Source organism: Dreissena polymorpha, chromosome 1 (genome assembly GCF_020536995.1).
Source record: "Dreissena polymorpha isolate Duluth1 chromosome 1, UMN_Dpol_1.0, whole genome shotgun sequence".
Taxonomy (NCBI): domain Eukaryota; kingdom Metazoa; phylum Mollusca; class Bivalvia; order Myida; family Dreissenidae; genus Dreissena; species Dreissena polymorpha.
The window spans coordinates 207,040,950-207,058,268 of NC_068355.1; positions in this window are offsets into that span (position 1 = coordinate 207,040,950).

The window sequence follows — 17,319 nt, forward strand, 5'->3', positions numbered from 1 at the left end:
ATTTACTGAAAACATATTAATAAATGATCACACATCTGTAAAACCTTATATGCTTAATTGTTGGAAATCGATTAAAGTGAAACTCGGAACACTCGGGTAAGCTTCATCAAACATGTGTATGCATTGTATAATATTTATAAAAGCGTCACGTTATCTCGATAATGCTTGAATGACGATACTAAATTAGTTAAAATTAAATTGTTAACGGGCATAATACAAGGCTTTTTCCATAATCAGTATCTATTACCAATCATCTTTCGTAAGCCATTTATACGACATTAGTGCACAAGAGTTTAAATCAAGCACATATTTATCTGAAGTCTTTTTAACAGGGTGCAGAATCAACGGTGTTTTCAGGGGGTTACACACGGTCTAGACAGAATCTAAACACACCTTTAAGAACTTTATTTTTGCAAATATATCAATTTCATTTGCAAAAATCTATAGTGCAAAAAAGATAGTTTTTCTTGCAGTCTGTGCCGATATCTTAAAGTTTAAGAATACATCCTTGAATACGTCTGAAATTGGAAACAAAATTTCACCTTGAGTGAGACATACTGTAGTCGTCCAGAATACATGGCAGTTTTGAACAAGAACACAGGCTTAGTAAATTAAGTAATTTCTGATGTATTTCACATTGCCATAAGCAGCACAATCATAAATCTGTTTTATGCACTAGTTGAAATTCTCTAGAAAACTTGTTTTAAAAAGTTATTTGCAAAAAAACAGCACTTAGCCGCTGTGTTACATCCGATAACGTTTAATTGGGAAAACCCCAAAACTTCACGTGATCCTGCACCCTGTTAAGGCGACGTTAAGAATATGAGTCGTTAAGATAGCTTATCCCTGTTACTTTCTTTTATTAATAGATGTTTCGTTTGGTTATTTCTTACATTAATATAGATTCATAATATAGCCATCTATTTTTCTTTTCTAATATAATCTATATACCGATATTGTGTGTGAAATTATCAGATAAAATATCTATATATGTGTCTTAGTGGGTTTATACGATACTCTGTTATTAGTTGTTGTTGTAGGTATACAAGTTAAGCAAATTATGGTATGCACAAATCTCTTAACACTATTATTAAAGAAAAATTACTCATATAGGTTCTTTTATCGGTCAATAAACAACTGTTTGCATTCGAACGTGAAGAAGTGCCTAAGCTGTAAAATAATCACGTATCATACAAAAGTAGTAAATTGGCCGATAAAACTAACAATAACACATTATTTTATGGTTTAAACATGTTGATCAATACCGTATATATTACTATACTACTATAAAGTGCTAGAAAGTGTTCATGTATTCGCGTCGTTTATAGTTGTATTCAAGCGAAAAATGTGTTATGTGTTTCAAGAAGGATCAACGCGATTCAATGAAAAATAAATGTTCATGCCTACATGAGTGCATTAACAAATGATGCCACCATAGATAAGAGCATCCCGTATAACTGCTTGACTTAAAATGTACTGGGCTTATACATTTATCAGTGATTTAAGAAATAAAACACACTTAAAAAAAGGACCAAAACATTATTCACTTCAACAATAACGCAAAATTTAAACGACACCCACACGATAATGTTATCATGAGATTGGCTGAGAGAAATGTACGGTATGTGTGCGGTATTTTTGCGTTGTTTTTGTGAGAATATTGACGAGTGCGTGCGACTTACGACGACATGTGCACGAAAGTATGACAACATTATATGAGCAGATATGGCAGGTAAGTCTCAGAAATTCGCAGCAAAGTCTTATCGACATGTTTCCATTACGTGGTCGAGATGAAAAGTTCGCGACGAAGATTCCAACTAGTGAATATTCTCGCCTCTTTTTGGGTAGTTATGGCAACATAAGACAACATCACTTCGACATAATGCGATTGTACAATATCTACACACCATGCAATTTATGGTTAATAGCTCAAATTTGCCACAGTGTGACAGGTGCTTTACTATCAACTGAGCGATATAAATTTCAATTCGTTTTGTATTTTATCAAGTGCATTTGTCAGCTTATGCACCCATAGGTTATCAATAGTAAACACTTCTATTGAGTAATTGTATCGGTATGCATGCATTCATGACACGTTTAATCTTGCATGAAAAACTTCTCGATATTAAGTAACGTAGGAGTGTACCCGGATGTTAAAGATATTTTAATCATGATAATAAGCATAACATTTGCCTTTTTCGTGTGATTATCTACGGTTGCATAGCATACAAAAAAAATTTGATTATTTTATATTTGGTAGGCGTTGAGATTTTGTAAAAAAATAAAATATATCTGTCAATAGAAAACTGAACCTGAAAGAATTCTGTTTTAATGGCAGACACTTTGTTGATGTACAAATTAACACATATTTGTTTAGTGTGTGCTGATATTACATTTTAAAAACGCTCTTTAACAATATTTGAGTACTTAAGTTCAATCACTTTCAACGTTTATGTATATCTTATCATAATTTAATTTCGATTCAACGTTTCTCTATCAGCACAATAAAATGTATAAACACAAAAACAAACAAAGATAAAACACAAACCAGTCTAATTGTTTTAACAATGTATAACCCAGTCGTCATCCCGATGCCTTTAAAGTTATACGTGCGTATTTAACAGTACTACTTAGAGTACACTTAATCATACTAGATAATCATCATCTACTAAACGCACAATTAAAACAATATGCATACCGACTTTTAACACTTACTGGGCAATTGACATTTAAATGTAAAGTAGCCCGGTCGAATGGATTTGAACAAAAAATGCGAACTTATACGTTCTTTAACAGGGCGGTTAGTATCTTTATTCAACATAATGAACTGCTTTCTTGGAATGTCTAATCATGTTCATTATTGACATGTTGACATACTCGTATGAATTTTTTATTAGTTTAACAATATGTAACACAGATATTGTTTCGTTTTTAACAACTTTACACTAAGTTGCCCGTCTGTAATGTTGTGTGTATAGTCAGCAATTAAATTACTCTTAAGTTCTAGATATAAACATGTTTTCACATAAATGACACCAGGTGTTTATATCCAACAGTAAATGCTGCATGTAGCATGTATGCAGAATGCAATGTATGAAGCACAATAGTAAACAGTTTTAATTTAAGTTATTACGCTATTTTCAAAGACATGGTCGCCAAAAGAAATGATTTCATTGTCATATCCACCTTACATGAACGATTTAACATTGTAGATGTTCACAACCAAGACTGAGAAGCTTATATAATAAATATATTGCAAAGTCGTTTGCGAATATTGCGCTGCCTTAAACCGCAGTGAATGCTCGCCAAAGCTCTCTTATCAGAGGATGTCAACTAGCGGTAGTGAACAGCAAACATATGCAGTCTATGAAGATATTGATAACGTCAGCGTGTTTGCAGTGCAATTGAGGTTTTATGCATTATGTACACAAAGAATAGGCTGATGAACACGTGTTTCCCTCTCCAAGATTACCAACATGTTTGCTGTTAAGCTACAGGTATCGACTATCAAATTTGAATAGCAATGGTTTGTTGCTAAACTGTTTTATTTTTTGTTTTCAAAGCTAGATAAGAAACATAATAAACACCATTTAAGCACAAGTTATATATTGAAAATGTTCAATATTGTATGTATCATATAAACGTTTAAAATATTGCCTTATATACGTTTTTGAAAACGGAAAGGGACTTTTACAACTTATGACCTTCGTCGATAGTAGCTAATAAGTTGGTTTAAAGTAAAGTGCAAGGTTCAGTAAACGCTTTGTCCCAGAGAAGATTCTTTGTTTGTAAATGCCTGATGTGATTAACCTAGTACAATGCACTTTGGTTAAGCGTCGAAACTTAAAACGAATAGTAGGCTAGAGTCTTCAATTGATGGTAGGTTGCAAAGCATGAGTTTCTATTTGAACATGTCCATGTTCACAAGTTGGTATTGATTACGATTACAAGGGTCTCATTTAAAAACCAGATCTATCAACTCGAATGCTTTAAGCATGATCTTTTCTGTACACACGATTTCAAACAAATTCGTCCTTGTGCATTAATGATTGATAAAGATGGGTGCATTGTGGCGATAACAGCGTGATACACCATTGATTGAAAACAAGGACGAATGGTACTGTTTTTAAACCTCATTGAAACTGTAAGCATTAACTATCTCCTTTACATGTACCTGTTTTGATGCGAATCAGTATTATTGCATACATATTGTTCAAGTTTGCCTCATATGTTGCATTTTATGTTACAATCGCCCACACCTGCACACGTTTGTACCCACACACTTACACAGGTTCATACTTGAAACAAGTCATTGTTGCGATTACATTGATCGAATACTATTGTACGACAGCAGAGCAAAACATTTGTGAAATTCGCCTGCAATTTTCTGGTTTGATGTTTAAGACCTTTTGCATTTTTTGATCTTTTTTTTCAATTCGAAATTAATTAAATTTGAATAACTTAAGGAATATGTTTTAATAAAGTAATTTTATGGAAACCAATAGATTGCAGTATGGATCTAGTTTATCCACGCCATAATTACTTTTCGATTTCGATACTGGTTTGATGTCAAGAACTTGCAGTCATATTTCTTTCAAATTTAAACAAGTTAATCCATACAAGCTGCTTTTAAATTGAATACACTGTTTTGTGCTAGTTTACCCAAAGGTTGTCTACCATGACACCACATGGAATGCACCATATGTCCAAATATTGTGATAACAATTATGTGTACTCACCAAAATCTAAATATTTGGTATATTAAAAAATATCTATACAATAACACATTTATTGTGATCGTATATTCAACATAAGCAAACACCGGTCATTGAAACATACATCAATAAAGAAAATATAAAACTTCACTTTATTGAATTGTAGACGTTTAATTATCTTAGTTGCCAAGAAGTTATCAGTAAAATTGATAGAATGTGGACCAAATTATAAGCTTATGTTTAATATGTAAATACAACTTACAGCTGTTATATTTCAATCGATTGAATTTCTGTACAGACGATCGAAAGGCTGTTTACATTCGTCTGTTGCATAATTGATGAAGTGTTCGATTGTTTTTGCACGATATTTGGAGCAGTATCAATAACGCAATGATGACTAGTTGTTGAAATATATACGAGGGCAACTGGATGTACTTAACTAAAATTAGAGGATAATAACGGAATTCTGTGAAAGCAACTTTAACGATACTGATCTCGTGTGAGAAGTTCGCTTTCATCCTGAATAAATGAATAAGTTTAAGTTAGAATACTTTATAATCTTAATTAAAAGAAGTTGAAAAAGACTAACAAACATATTTAACAATTTTCTTATTACAGTGCATCATTCGTGATAGTTAGTTGACTATATATATATTTCACATTAATCATGGATAATATATATACTAACAAATTAAAATGGATATCGCTCATTTGATAGTAAAGGACCTGTCACGCTGTGGCAAATTTGAGCTTTTAACCATAAATTGCTTGGTTTGTAGATATTGTGCAATCATAACATGTCGAAGTGAGGTTTTCTTATGTAACCATAACTACCCAAGTAGTTTTTGCAGACAAGTATATGTATGAATATATGTATTGCAGATAAACACATTTGCACGAATAATGCAGAAACAGGTCTTTTTTATGGTATTGTTAGATATGTCCATAAAAACACAAATATAATTTGTTTTGGTCCTTGACAAAATGTCCCTACATTCTTATTGTTAATAATACTTGTAGTACCGGTGTACCTTTTGGATCACTGGCGATAGCGGCATTATTATTGTTTTCAAATGACAACGTCATGCACTCGAAAGTCGTCAATGTATTTCCGCTGATAACAGTTTGGACCTGTGCAATAACTTCTGCATGCTCTATCCTGCTTAATTGACTATTAGACCGCATGCGCTTAAACATGGTTGTATAACTAAAATACGTGTGCGCGCGTCTCGTAGACCTTGCAGATGAACTGAAACTGAAACTGGTTTATTTGCTAAAACGCACAAATCTACATTTAAACATTTTCAATGGCTTTGTACATAATTTAAATAGTAAAAAATAAAAAAAATAAAAAAAATACAATTCGACAAATTGAAATATAAGAATAATATAAAACAAAAAATTTTCATATCACAACATCTTAAAGCCAATAAAGATATAGAATAAAAATAATATAAATACACATAAATATTAATCTTCTAGTTTATTGTCACAAATATCACTATTTTTAAAGTTCATTGACTTGTTAAAACAATGAGAAATAGTCTTTAAAGAAGTGGGTTTTCAGATTTCTTTTAAAACAGTCAATCGAGGAGATTTGTTTCAGACTCAATGGTAGATTATTCCACAGTTTGGGTCCAATTGTGCTAAAACTTCTGTCGCTAAATATTTTGCGTTTATTTTATTGGCACGGTGTTACACTCGATGCAGGAATTTGAAGATCTTGTGGAACGTCGTTGAACTGTTGGTGTAAACAGTTCAATCAAATACGTTGGCGCATTTCAAATATGACAATTGAACTTGTAAGAGATAATCTTAAAGTAAATTCTTGCTTTAATCGGCAGCCAATGTAAATCGTAGAGTGCCTGCTTAGAACTATCTCTTCTTCTACGATTCAAAATTTACTTAGCGCACATGTTTTGAATTCGTTGTAATTTTGCTAAATCACAGTCAGAAATCCGATACCAAATGACGTTACAATTTTCAAGGTGCGAATATTTTTAATCTTAAAAAAGTTCAACAGTGCGTTTCTACACTTGATCTCTTTGTGATCTTTAAAACTCAAAGTATTATCCAAATATGCTACTTAGTATCTGATGGTACTCTGTTTCTCGATTTTGTCATCACGAATGTCAATCTCCTGGATGGTTAACTTGTTCAACTGTAGGGCACTTTCAAATACTATATGTTTAGTGTTTGAAGAATTCGTTTTGAGTTTGTTACCCTTCATGCAATCGTTACACTCCGAAGCTAACTCCTCTAGTTCGTGAATGGTTTGAGCCTCAAGTTCTCAAGTTCTGGCTTGGGTAGAAAACGTTTGCTTGCAAAGCCGTATACAGAAATGGAAGGAGGAACAATGTCAAATATGGTTCCAGCGTACGTGAGATAGAGCCAAAGCTCTAAACATCATCCCTGAGGGACACTACACGCTAGTTCACGCGCCGAAGACACCGTCTGGTTAAAACTTACAAGGCAGCTCCGTGGCCGAAGGTATGAGTCCAACCAATCTAATGCAACTCCACCGATCCCTTATTGACACTTAAAACGCACAAAAGGATGTCGTGGTCCACTGTGTCAAAAGACCTCCTTCGCGATCTTAATACGGTTTACTGGAATGACGGTATGTCTGTCCGTCTGTATGTTTGACCGTATTGGCACTTATTTATCGTAAGGCTTTTTCCTGTTAAGTTTAAAAAAAAAAGATTCGTCTCTCGTTTCTTCTTTTCTTTTTTTCTTGAAAAATGGCGATGTTTACTGTTTTCAAAATTTATCTTGTGATCCAGGGTGTTTTATTTCTTGATTCCGGAATTATGTCCCGTAGAACAAGCCCGCAATAATTGTTTCGGTCATACCTGTAATTATACATGTTCTTTCTTTGCTTCAAATACCATTGCTTTCTTTGTTAAATTTGTCATAAATTATTTTTATTATTAGATACAAAAGTATGTAATGTCTTGTCAAAATGTATTGCATGTTTAAATTAACTCCATAACATACTTAAGCCTTTAAGTTAGTTTAATAAAAGTTGCTGTTTTAATTTATTGTGTTTGCTCATAAATGGTACGGAAATTTCACATATTTGCTGTTGAACAAATTTGCCAAGAGTGGTGCATTAACCTGTTCGGTATGAATTGCACTTAATGGGTATTCGTGTGTTTTAAAAAAAATATTTTACGAGTACGTAAACAATAGTTGCATAGTTATATAATGTTAACATCTGATCAAATCAAAACTATTCTTTAATTATATAGTATTTTATTCTATATGGCGTAGTTACCTGCTTTTTAAGGATGCACTTGCATGTGGTTACATACACGTGACTGTGTTTGAAACGAATACGCACGATGAAGCGGAAGGGTGAAATTGCGCAACGTAAACAAAATCTGCCCTTCTACCTGTCAAACCGTATGTGTGAAAATATTATATCAACTGCTATTTTTCTTAAAACACACTGTTTTCTGTATTTAGTTAAAGGTCAATATGTTCAATCAATATTCAAAACGATTATTTACTGAAAACATGTTAATAAATGATCACACATCTGTAAAACCTTACCTGCTGAAGTGCTGGAAATCGATTAAAGTGAAACTCGGGTCACTCGGATAATCTTCATCAAATATGTGTATGCATTGTATAATATTTATAAAAGCGTCACGTTGTCTCGATAATGCTTGAATGACGATACTCAATCAGTTAAAATTAAATTGTTAACGGGCATAATACAAGGGTTGTCCATAATCATTATCGATAGCCAGTCATCGTGTGTAAGCCATTTATACGACATAAGTGCACAAGAGTTTAAATCAAGCACACATTGAATCTGATGTCTTTTTAAGGCGAAATTTAAAATATGAGTCGGTAAGATAGTTTATCTCTGTTACCGCCTTTAATAATAGATGATTTAATGTGTTATTTCTTACATTAGTATATACTCATTAGTTAGCCATCTATGTTACTTTTCTAATTGCATCTAAATAACGACATTTCGGGTGAAAATATCAGATAAAATATCTGTATATGTGTCTTTGTTGGTTTATATGACACTCTGTTATGAGTTGTTGTTGTAAGTTTACAATTTAAGCAAATTATGGTATACACAAATCTCTTCACATTGTTATTAAAGAAAAAGTACTCATTGAGCTTCTTTCATCGGTCAATAAACAACAGTTTGTATTCGAACGTGATGTATTGCCAAAGTTGTATAATAACCACGTATCATACACAAGTAGTTACTTGGCCGATAAAACTAAACGATAACACATAATTTCATGGTTTAAACATGCTGATCAATAGAGTATATATAACAATACTAATATACAGTGCTAGAAAGTGTTCAGGTATTGGCGTCGTGTATATTTGTATAAAAACGAAAAATGTGTAATGTGTTTGAAGAAGGATCAACGCGATTAAATGACAAATAAATGTTCATGCCTACATGAGTGCATTAACAAATGTTGCCACCATAGTTAAGAGCATCCCGTATAAGTGCTTGACTTAAAGGGAACCGGGCTGATACATTTATCAGTGATTTAAGAAATAAAACACACTTAAAAACAGGACCAAAACATTATTCACTTCAACAACAACGCAACATTTAAACGACACATGCACGATAATGTTATCATGAGATTGGCTGAGAGAAATGTACGGTATGTGTGCGGTATTTTTGCGTTGTTTTTGTGAGAATATTGACGAGTGCGTGCGACTTACGACGACATGTGCACGAAAGTATGACAACATTATATGAGCAGATATGGCAGGTAAGTCTCAGAAATTCGCAGCAAACTCTTATCGACTTGTCTCCAACACGTGGTCGAGATGAAAAGTTCGCGACGTGGAGTCCAACTAGTGAATATTCTCGCCTCTTTTTGGGTAGTTATGGCAACATAAGACAACATCACTTCGACATATTACGATTGCACAATATCTACACACCAGGCAATTTATGGTTAATAGCTCAAATTTGCCACAGTGTGACAGGTCCTTTACTATCAACTGAGTGATATCAATTTCAATTTGTTTGGTAATTTATCAAGTGCATTTGTCAGTTTATGCACCCAATGGGTTATCAATAGTAAACACTTCTATTGAGTGATTGTATCGGTATGCATGCATACATGACAAGCTAACTCTTGCATAGAAAACTTCTCGATATTAAGTAACGTAGGAGATTACCCGGATGTTAAAAATATTTTAATAATGATAATTAGCATACAATTGGTCTTTTCGTGTGAATATCTATGGTTGCATTGCATTCCGAAAAATGTAATTATTTTATGTCTGGTAGGCGTAGAGATTTTGTATAAAAGAAGAAATATATCTGTCAATAGGAAAGTTAACCTGAACGAATTCTGTTTTAATGGCACATACTTTGTTGATGTACAAATTAGCACATATTTGTTTAGTGTGTGCTGACATTATACGTGTATATTTGTTAAATGCTCTTTAACAATAGTTGAGTACTTAAGTTCAATATCCTTAAACGGATATGTATAACTTTAACCATTATTAAATTACAATTCAACGTGTCTCTATCAGCACAATAAAATGTATAAAAACAAAATCAAGCAAAAATAAAACACAAACCAGTCTAATTGTTTTAATAATGTACAACCCAGTCGTCATCCCGATGCCTTTGAAGGCATACGTACGTGTTTAACAGTACTAGTTACAGTGGACTTAATCAAAAAGAAAATCATCATCTTCTAGACGCGCTATTAAAATTATATGTATACCCACTTTTAACGATTACTGGGAACGAGGCAATAAAATAACTAGTAGCTCGTTCGGATGGATTTGCACAAAATATGCGAACTTATACGTACGTTAACAGGGCAATTAGTATATTTATTCAACAGCTTTCTTGGCATGTGTAGTTATGTTTATTATTGAAATGTTGACATACTCGTATGAAGTTTTCATAAGTACAACAATATGTAACACAGACATTGCATCGCTTTTAACCACTTTGCAGTAAGTTGCCCGTCCCTAATGTTGTGTGTATAGACAGCAATTATATTACTCTTAAGTTCTAGACAAATATGTAATATGTTTACAAGAAATCAGATTGTTTTTAAATGAATCAACACAAGATGGTTATATCCCACATTAAATACAGAATGTAGCATGTATGCAGAATGCCATACATGAAGCACAATAGTAAAAAGTTTTAATTTAAGACATTTCGCTATTTTCAAAGACATGGTCGCAAATAAATGAATTCAGTGTCATATCCACGATCTAGTTGTTCGAATCCAAGACTGAAAAGCTTATAAATAGAAATATTGTGAAGTCGTGTGCCAATATTGCGCTGCCTTAAACCACAGTGAATGCTCGCCAAAGCACGCTCTTTATCTGAGGAAGCAAACTAGCGGCAGTGAACATCAAACATTTGTAGATTATGAAGATATTGATAACGGCAGCGTCTCTGCAGTGCAATTGAGGCTTTATGCATTATGTACACAAAGAATAGGCTGATGAACACTTGTTTCCCTCTCCAAGATTACCAACATGTTTGCTGTTAAGCTACCGGTATCAACTTTCAAATTTGAACAGCAATGGTTTGTTGCTTAGCTGTTTGATTTGTTTTCAAGTCCATATTAGAAACATAATAAACACAATTTAAGCATAGGTTCAATATTGTATGTATCAGTTAAGTGCTTATAATATTGCCTTATATACGAATAAAAAAGGAAACGCACTTTTACAATGTATCGACAAATGTCGATAGTAGTTGATTAGTTGGTTTACAGTAAAGTGCAAGATTTAGTAAATACTTTGTCCCAGGGACGATCCTATGTTTGTAAATTCCTGATGTGATTCACCTAGTACAATCCACCTTGGTTCAGCGTCTAAACCTTAAAACGAATAGTAGGCTACGTGTTGTGTTGAATCAAATCTGCGATCTTAAGAGTGTAATATCAGTGCGTTATTACAATGAATGCTTAACTTAACATGATAAGAATGAGAGGTTTTAAAATAACACATCCTTTCATATTAGTAGAGACTCGTCGCATGGTAAGGACCTTGTTTAATTAGTACAATGTGTCAATTATTTATAATAGGGGGGTTGAATTGTGAGACAGCAACAATTTACACATTATAAAAACACGTGCCATATGCATGATTCAATTCTTAGCGTTACGATTACTTTTCATAGGCATTAAAGCACGCGGTGAATTGTTAAATATCTTTGCTATTAAACATCATATGAATGCCACTTTTATAAGATACAAAGTTGGTGGTATAATTCTCATAATTCATCAATTGATTAGAGGCCGCATGCATTCATGTGTTTAGCATATATTTGATTTATTGAAAATGTTGTCCGTTTATATATAATGTTAACATCACATTACACAGCTTTTTTTCGACGATATGAGTCTTCAATTCACGGTAGGTTGCAAAGCATGCGTTTCTATTTGAACATGTCCGTGTACACAAGTTGGTATTGATAACGATTAAAGCGGTCTCATATTAAACCCAGATCTATGAACAAGAAAGATTTAAGCATTATCTTTACTGCACAAGCGATTTTAAACAAACTTTGCTCCTTGTTCATTACTCCATTGATAAAGATGGGTGCATTGGGGCGATAACAGAGTGATACATCATTGATTGAAAAATAGGGCGAATGGTACTGTTTCAACCTCAGTGAAATTATATGCATTTACTACCTCCTTTACTTGCTTTGATGCGAATCAGAATTCATCCACACATATTGTTCAAGTTTGCTTGATAGGTTGCATTTTAAATTATACTCGCCCACACCTGCCCACAAACCTATACTGGTTCACACTTGACATAATTTATTGTTTCGATTAAATTTATCGAAAACTATTGCACGAAAGCTGAGCAATTTTTTTTGTGAAATTCGCTTGCGATTTCCTGATTTGACCTTTTAAAACCTTTTGTTCTATTTTTTTCATTTCGAATTATATTAAATTTGAAAAACTGAATGAATATGTTTCAATTAAGTTAGTTTATGTCTACAAATAGATTGCAGTTGGGATCTAGTTTATCCACGCCATAATAACTTTCTGGTTGCGATACTGGTTTGATGTCAAACTTGAAGGCATATTTCTTTCTTTTTTCAACAAGTGAATCGATACAAGCTGTTTTTTAAATTGAAAATACTGTTTTGCGCAAGTTTACCCAAAGGTTGTGTACCACGAAGCCTAATGGAATGCACCATATGTCAAAATATTGTGATAAAAAATATGTGTGCTCACGAAAATCTTTATATTTGGTTAATTAAAAAATATCTATACAATAACACAATATCCAGCTGATTTTTTTTTATCGTATTTTAATATAAGCAAACATCGGTCATTGAATCATACTACAATAAAGAGAATATAAAATTCACTTTACTGAGTCGTAGACGTTAAATTATCTCAATTGCCAAGTAGTTATCAGTAAAACTGAGAGCATTTGGAACACATTATAAGGTTATTGTTAATAAGTAAATACAACTAACAGCTGTTATATTTCAATCGAATGCATTTCTGTACAGACGATCGAAGGCTGTTTACATTCGTCTGTTGCATAATTGATGAAGTGTTTGCTTGTTTTTGCACAATGTTTGGAGCAGTATCAATAATGGAATAATTTTCCAATTTTGGTTTATTCAATATGTACAATTATAGACAACCCGTCCATGAGTATACATGATCAAAACATAGTAACATATATGAAAGCATGACATGTGATCAGTATTGATTTTCATAAGTTGTTAAATAAAGTATTAATACATGAAAAGGTCTAGGACACATTTTTTTGGATTACAACATTTAGAATCTATTTCACAATCAATGCTATAACGGTAACATCAAAAACGAATCTACTAGAGAGCGAGAAGTCAAGTGTGGGTAATGCATTATATACAATTAATCATAATAATATTTATACCGGTTTCTTTGACTAAATGCTTTATGTACATACATAGCTAAGTTTCTGTTGGTTCGTGTATTATCCGATTGCATTATTTCAATAAACTTTATCATGTTTGGTCTTTTCCACTTATATTTATTTATATACAATTTCCTAATATCATCATATACAGAGCATAAAAATGATATTCATCCTCAAGAACATTGCAATGTTGACATTTTCTATCTTGAAATGGTATGGCTTCAGATTTGTCTCATCTGTCTGATTCTATTTCTAATATATGGGATGAAACCCTTAATCTACAAAGATCAGATCTAAACTTATTTATGCTAACATTTTTTAAGTAAGGTTACAATTCAAATTTACAAAACTGCCTGTAACTTATTGCTCTTGAGAAATCATTAAGTTATGACATCCAATTTTGGATAAATGTATCATTTAATCTAGACTTTACCAAGGATAAAAAACAATTTTATCACCTACACCTTGGTTCAGCCATGCATATTGAAAGCCTAAGTTCTGCAAAAGATTGCATACAGATTTTGCCCAAGAATGTTTATTTGGCTTATTTATTAACTGTTCACACTTGAGAAATACACTTTACATACTAATGATCGTCTAACTGTATAATTTTCAACCAATACCGTATCACATTTATGACTCTTTTAGTTATCAAGGATGTTCTTCCAAGTTCCCCATATTCACAATTATTTTGTGTTTGAATTTTCACGCCAAGTAGTGTTTTTTTACAAAAATTTAGGTGAAATCTTTTAAGTGCCATTGACTCAGTTAATTTTTAATTAAAATTTAAAATTAATAAAACAAGCTGATCAAACAACTCTAATTTGGTAAGTATTAAAATAGTTGGATAATTTATTAAATATGAGTTAAGCTTTAACACAGCCTTTGAGGCTTGACCTGCAAGCGTTTCAAAGGTATTTGCAATAGATCCTCCTGTAGTGAATACAATTCAATAATTTTTCACAATCTCTAATGCTTGGACTTTGTAAAAAAAAATTAATAGCCCTCCTAAGTTGTCCCCCTTTATTTGTGTTAACACATAATTTCCACCTATCACAATATTCAAATATAACAAAGACAGACCTTTAATTAGTTCATCCTCAGTTTCTGTCATAATTACAATGTCATCTGCATATAACAACAAACATAATTTTAGCATACCAATATCTATTAATTTAAAAACATTTAACATATAATGTTCTTCAAGGTCGTTCAAATAAATAGAAAATAGGAAAGGTGATAATGATCCTCCTTGTCTTACTCCTAAAACAGGAACAATCTTCATTACAAATTGTATTACCTAATTGTTTTCTTGATTTCACATTTGTATACATAGATTTAATAACAGAACAGAACAGAACAGTACTTTATTCGTTTTCACAGGTTACAAAACAGTGACATTTTGTGATAACATGTGAGCTTATTTATCAAAGAATAACACAAATATCAAACAAACAGTTAGTATATACGATAAATCATTGCACAAATATTAATGAATTTTATGATATCAAGCATTTGTCCTCTAACACCTAGCTTCAACAGTTTATACCAGATGATATCTCTCACCAAATAATCGAACGCTTTGGTGTAATCAACAAATACGGCATACAATCTTTTTTGTTTATTTAATAAATAATTAATTACACCTTGTAACACAAAAATGTTATCAACAGTTGCCATATTTTGCCTGAAGCCTGCCTGTGCCTATATGTAAACATGAAAGTGTTCAGCCCAATTGTTAAGTCTATTGTTAATGGCTTTAGTAAATAATTTACCAAAAGTACTTAATAATGTTATCCCTCTGTAATTATAAACAGCTTGTTTATCGCTTAATTATGTAATGGAACAATAAACCCCTCACACCACACTTCGGGAAAATGTCCATATTCAAAGAATTTATTAAACAACTTACAAACAACTTAAAAAAAACTTTTACTACTAATTCCAAGTAAAAAAAAAATAATTAAGTAGATAATCAGGGAAACCCGATTTACCATTATGAATTTGCTTACAAGCTCATATAATTTCTTGATAAGTAAATGCTACATTTAATTCACTGAACATTATATTTAATTCTACATTTAAGTACCGGTCCTCATAAAACAAAACATCTTCACCAGCTTGATAAAATCTGGAGTTAGGGTCAATAATTGATTTAAAATAGTTTAAAAACTCCCTACTACTTATATCTTGCTTATTATCTTTGCATGTATAATTCTTTTTTCCCCCGTTAATTTTTGCATTTGTAAGTCATGCATTATCTAATTTCGTTGTTTGATTTTTATCATAAGCATATTTCTTTTTCCTAATTGTACTGTAATAATGGCTCCTAGATTCTACCATGATTTGTCTATTTTCCTCCGATGGATAATGTCTGTACATATAAAGATTCATTAATTACATTTTTTAAATACTTTCATTAATTATCAACATAGGCAGCATTAAAAATATTGTTTTTATCAACAAACTTTGTATTGTCAACAAGCTTTTTTTTAAAGTTGTAAGCTAATATTTTCAATTACGTCACAAACTTGGGATAAATAACTATCCAATGAATCACTGTTTTTGGGTTGATCTATACAGCCACTAATAGTTTCAAAGGTATTTATTACATCTTCACAATTAAACTAATTAATATAATCCATTTCTTTTCATTATCTCATTTATAAGTGTATGCTAGCTTTTTGATATAATGTTCCATATGGCTATTACTATTGGGATTTCTCTAACTCAGTTTTACATTCAATACTAAATTTTACTACACAGTGATCTAATAAAATGTTAGGATCGAATACTTCAAACTTATGAATCAATGGAAACATTACTTTACTTTTACAGAGAACAGGATCAATAGTGCTACAACCTTGTGAACTTATAAATGTGTGTTTTTTTTATATTTCTATCTAAACCAAATCTACCATTAATTTTGTTTTTTAATCTGACATTTTACACAAATCCAATAATAACTTCACATACTCATTTACAGTTTTATCAAGGTTACATCTTGGTAAGTTTACATCTTGTACATAATCATCAGGTGGCACATTTTCTACGCAGACATGAACAGTGTCATGTAACACAAAATCTGGTCTTTCCCCAACTCTAGCATTAAAATCTCCACATAAAAGGAATTTACAATTTTAATTCTCATACACATTTTTAAAATGAAGAATATCATCTGTAATCAATTGATTACCAGTGGTTGAAACATTTACGAGGACAACTGGTTGTACTTAAATTAGAGGATAATTACCGAATTCTGTTAAAGCAACTTTTACGATACTGATCACGTGTAAAATGTTTGCTTTTATCCTGAATACATAAATAAGTTTAAGTCAGAATACGTTTTAATCTTAAATAAAAAAAATTGAAAAAAGACTAACAAACAAATTTAACAATTTTCTTATAACAGTGCATGTATATATATATATTGAATATATATATATATATATATATATATATATATATATATATATATATATATATATATATATATATATATATATATATATATATATATATATATATATATATATTCAATATATATATATAATGCACATGTATTAATCATAGATAATATATATATTAAATAAAGATAAAATGGATATTCCTCAGTTTATAGTAAATGACCTGTCACACTGTTGCAAATTTGAGCTTTTAACCATAAATTGCTTGGTGTGTAGATATTAAG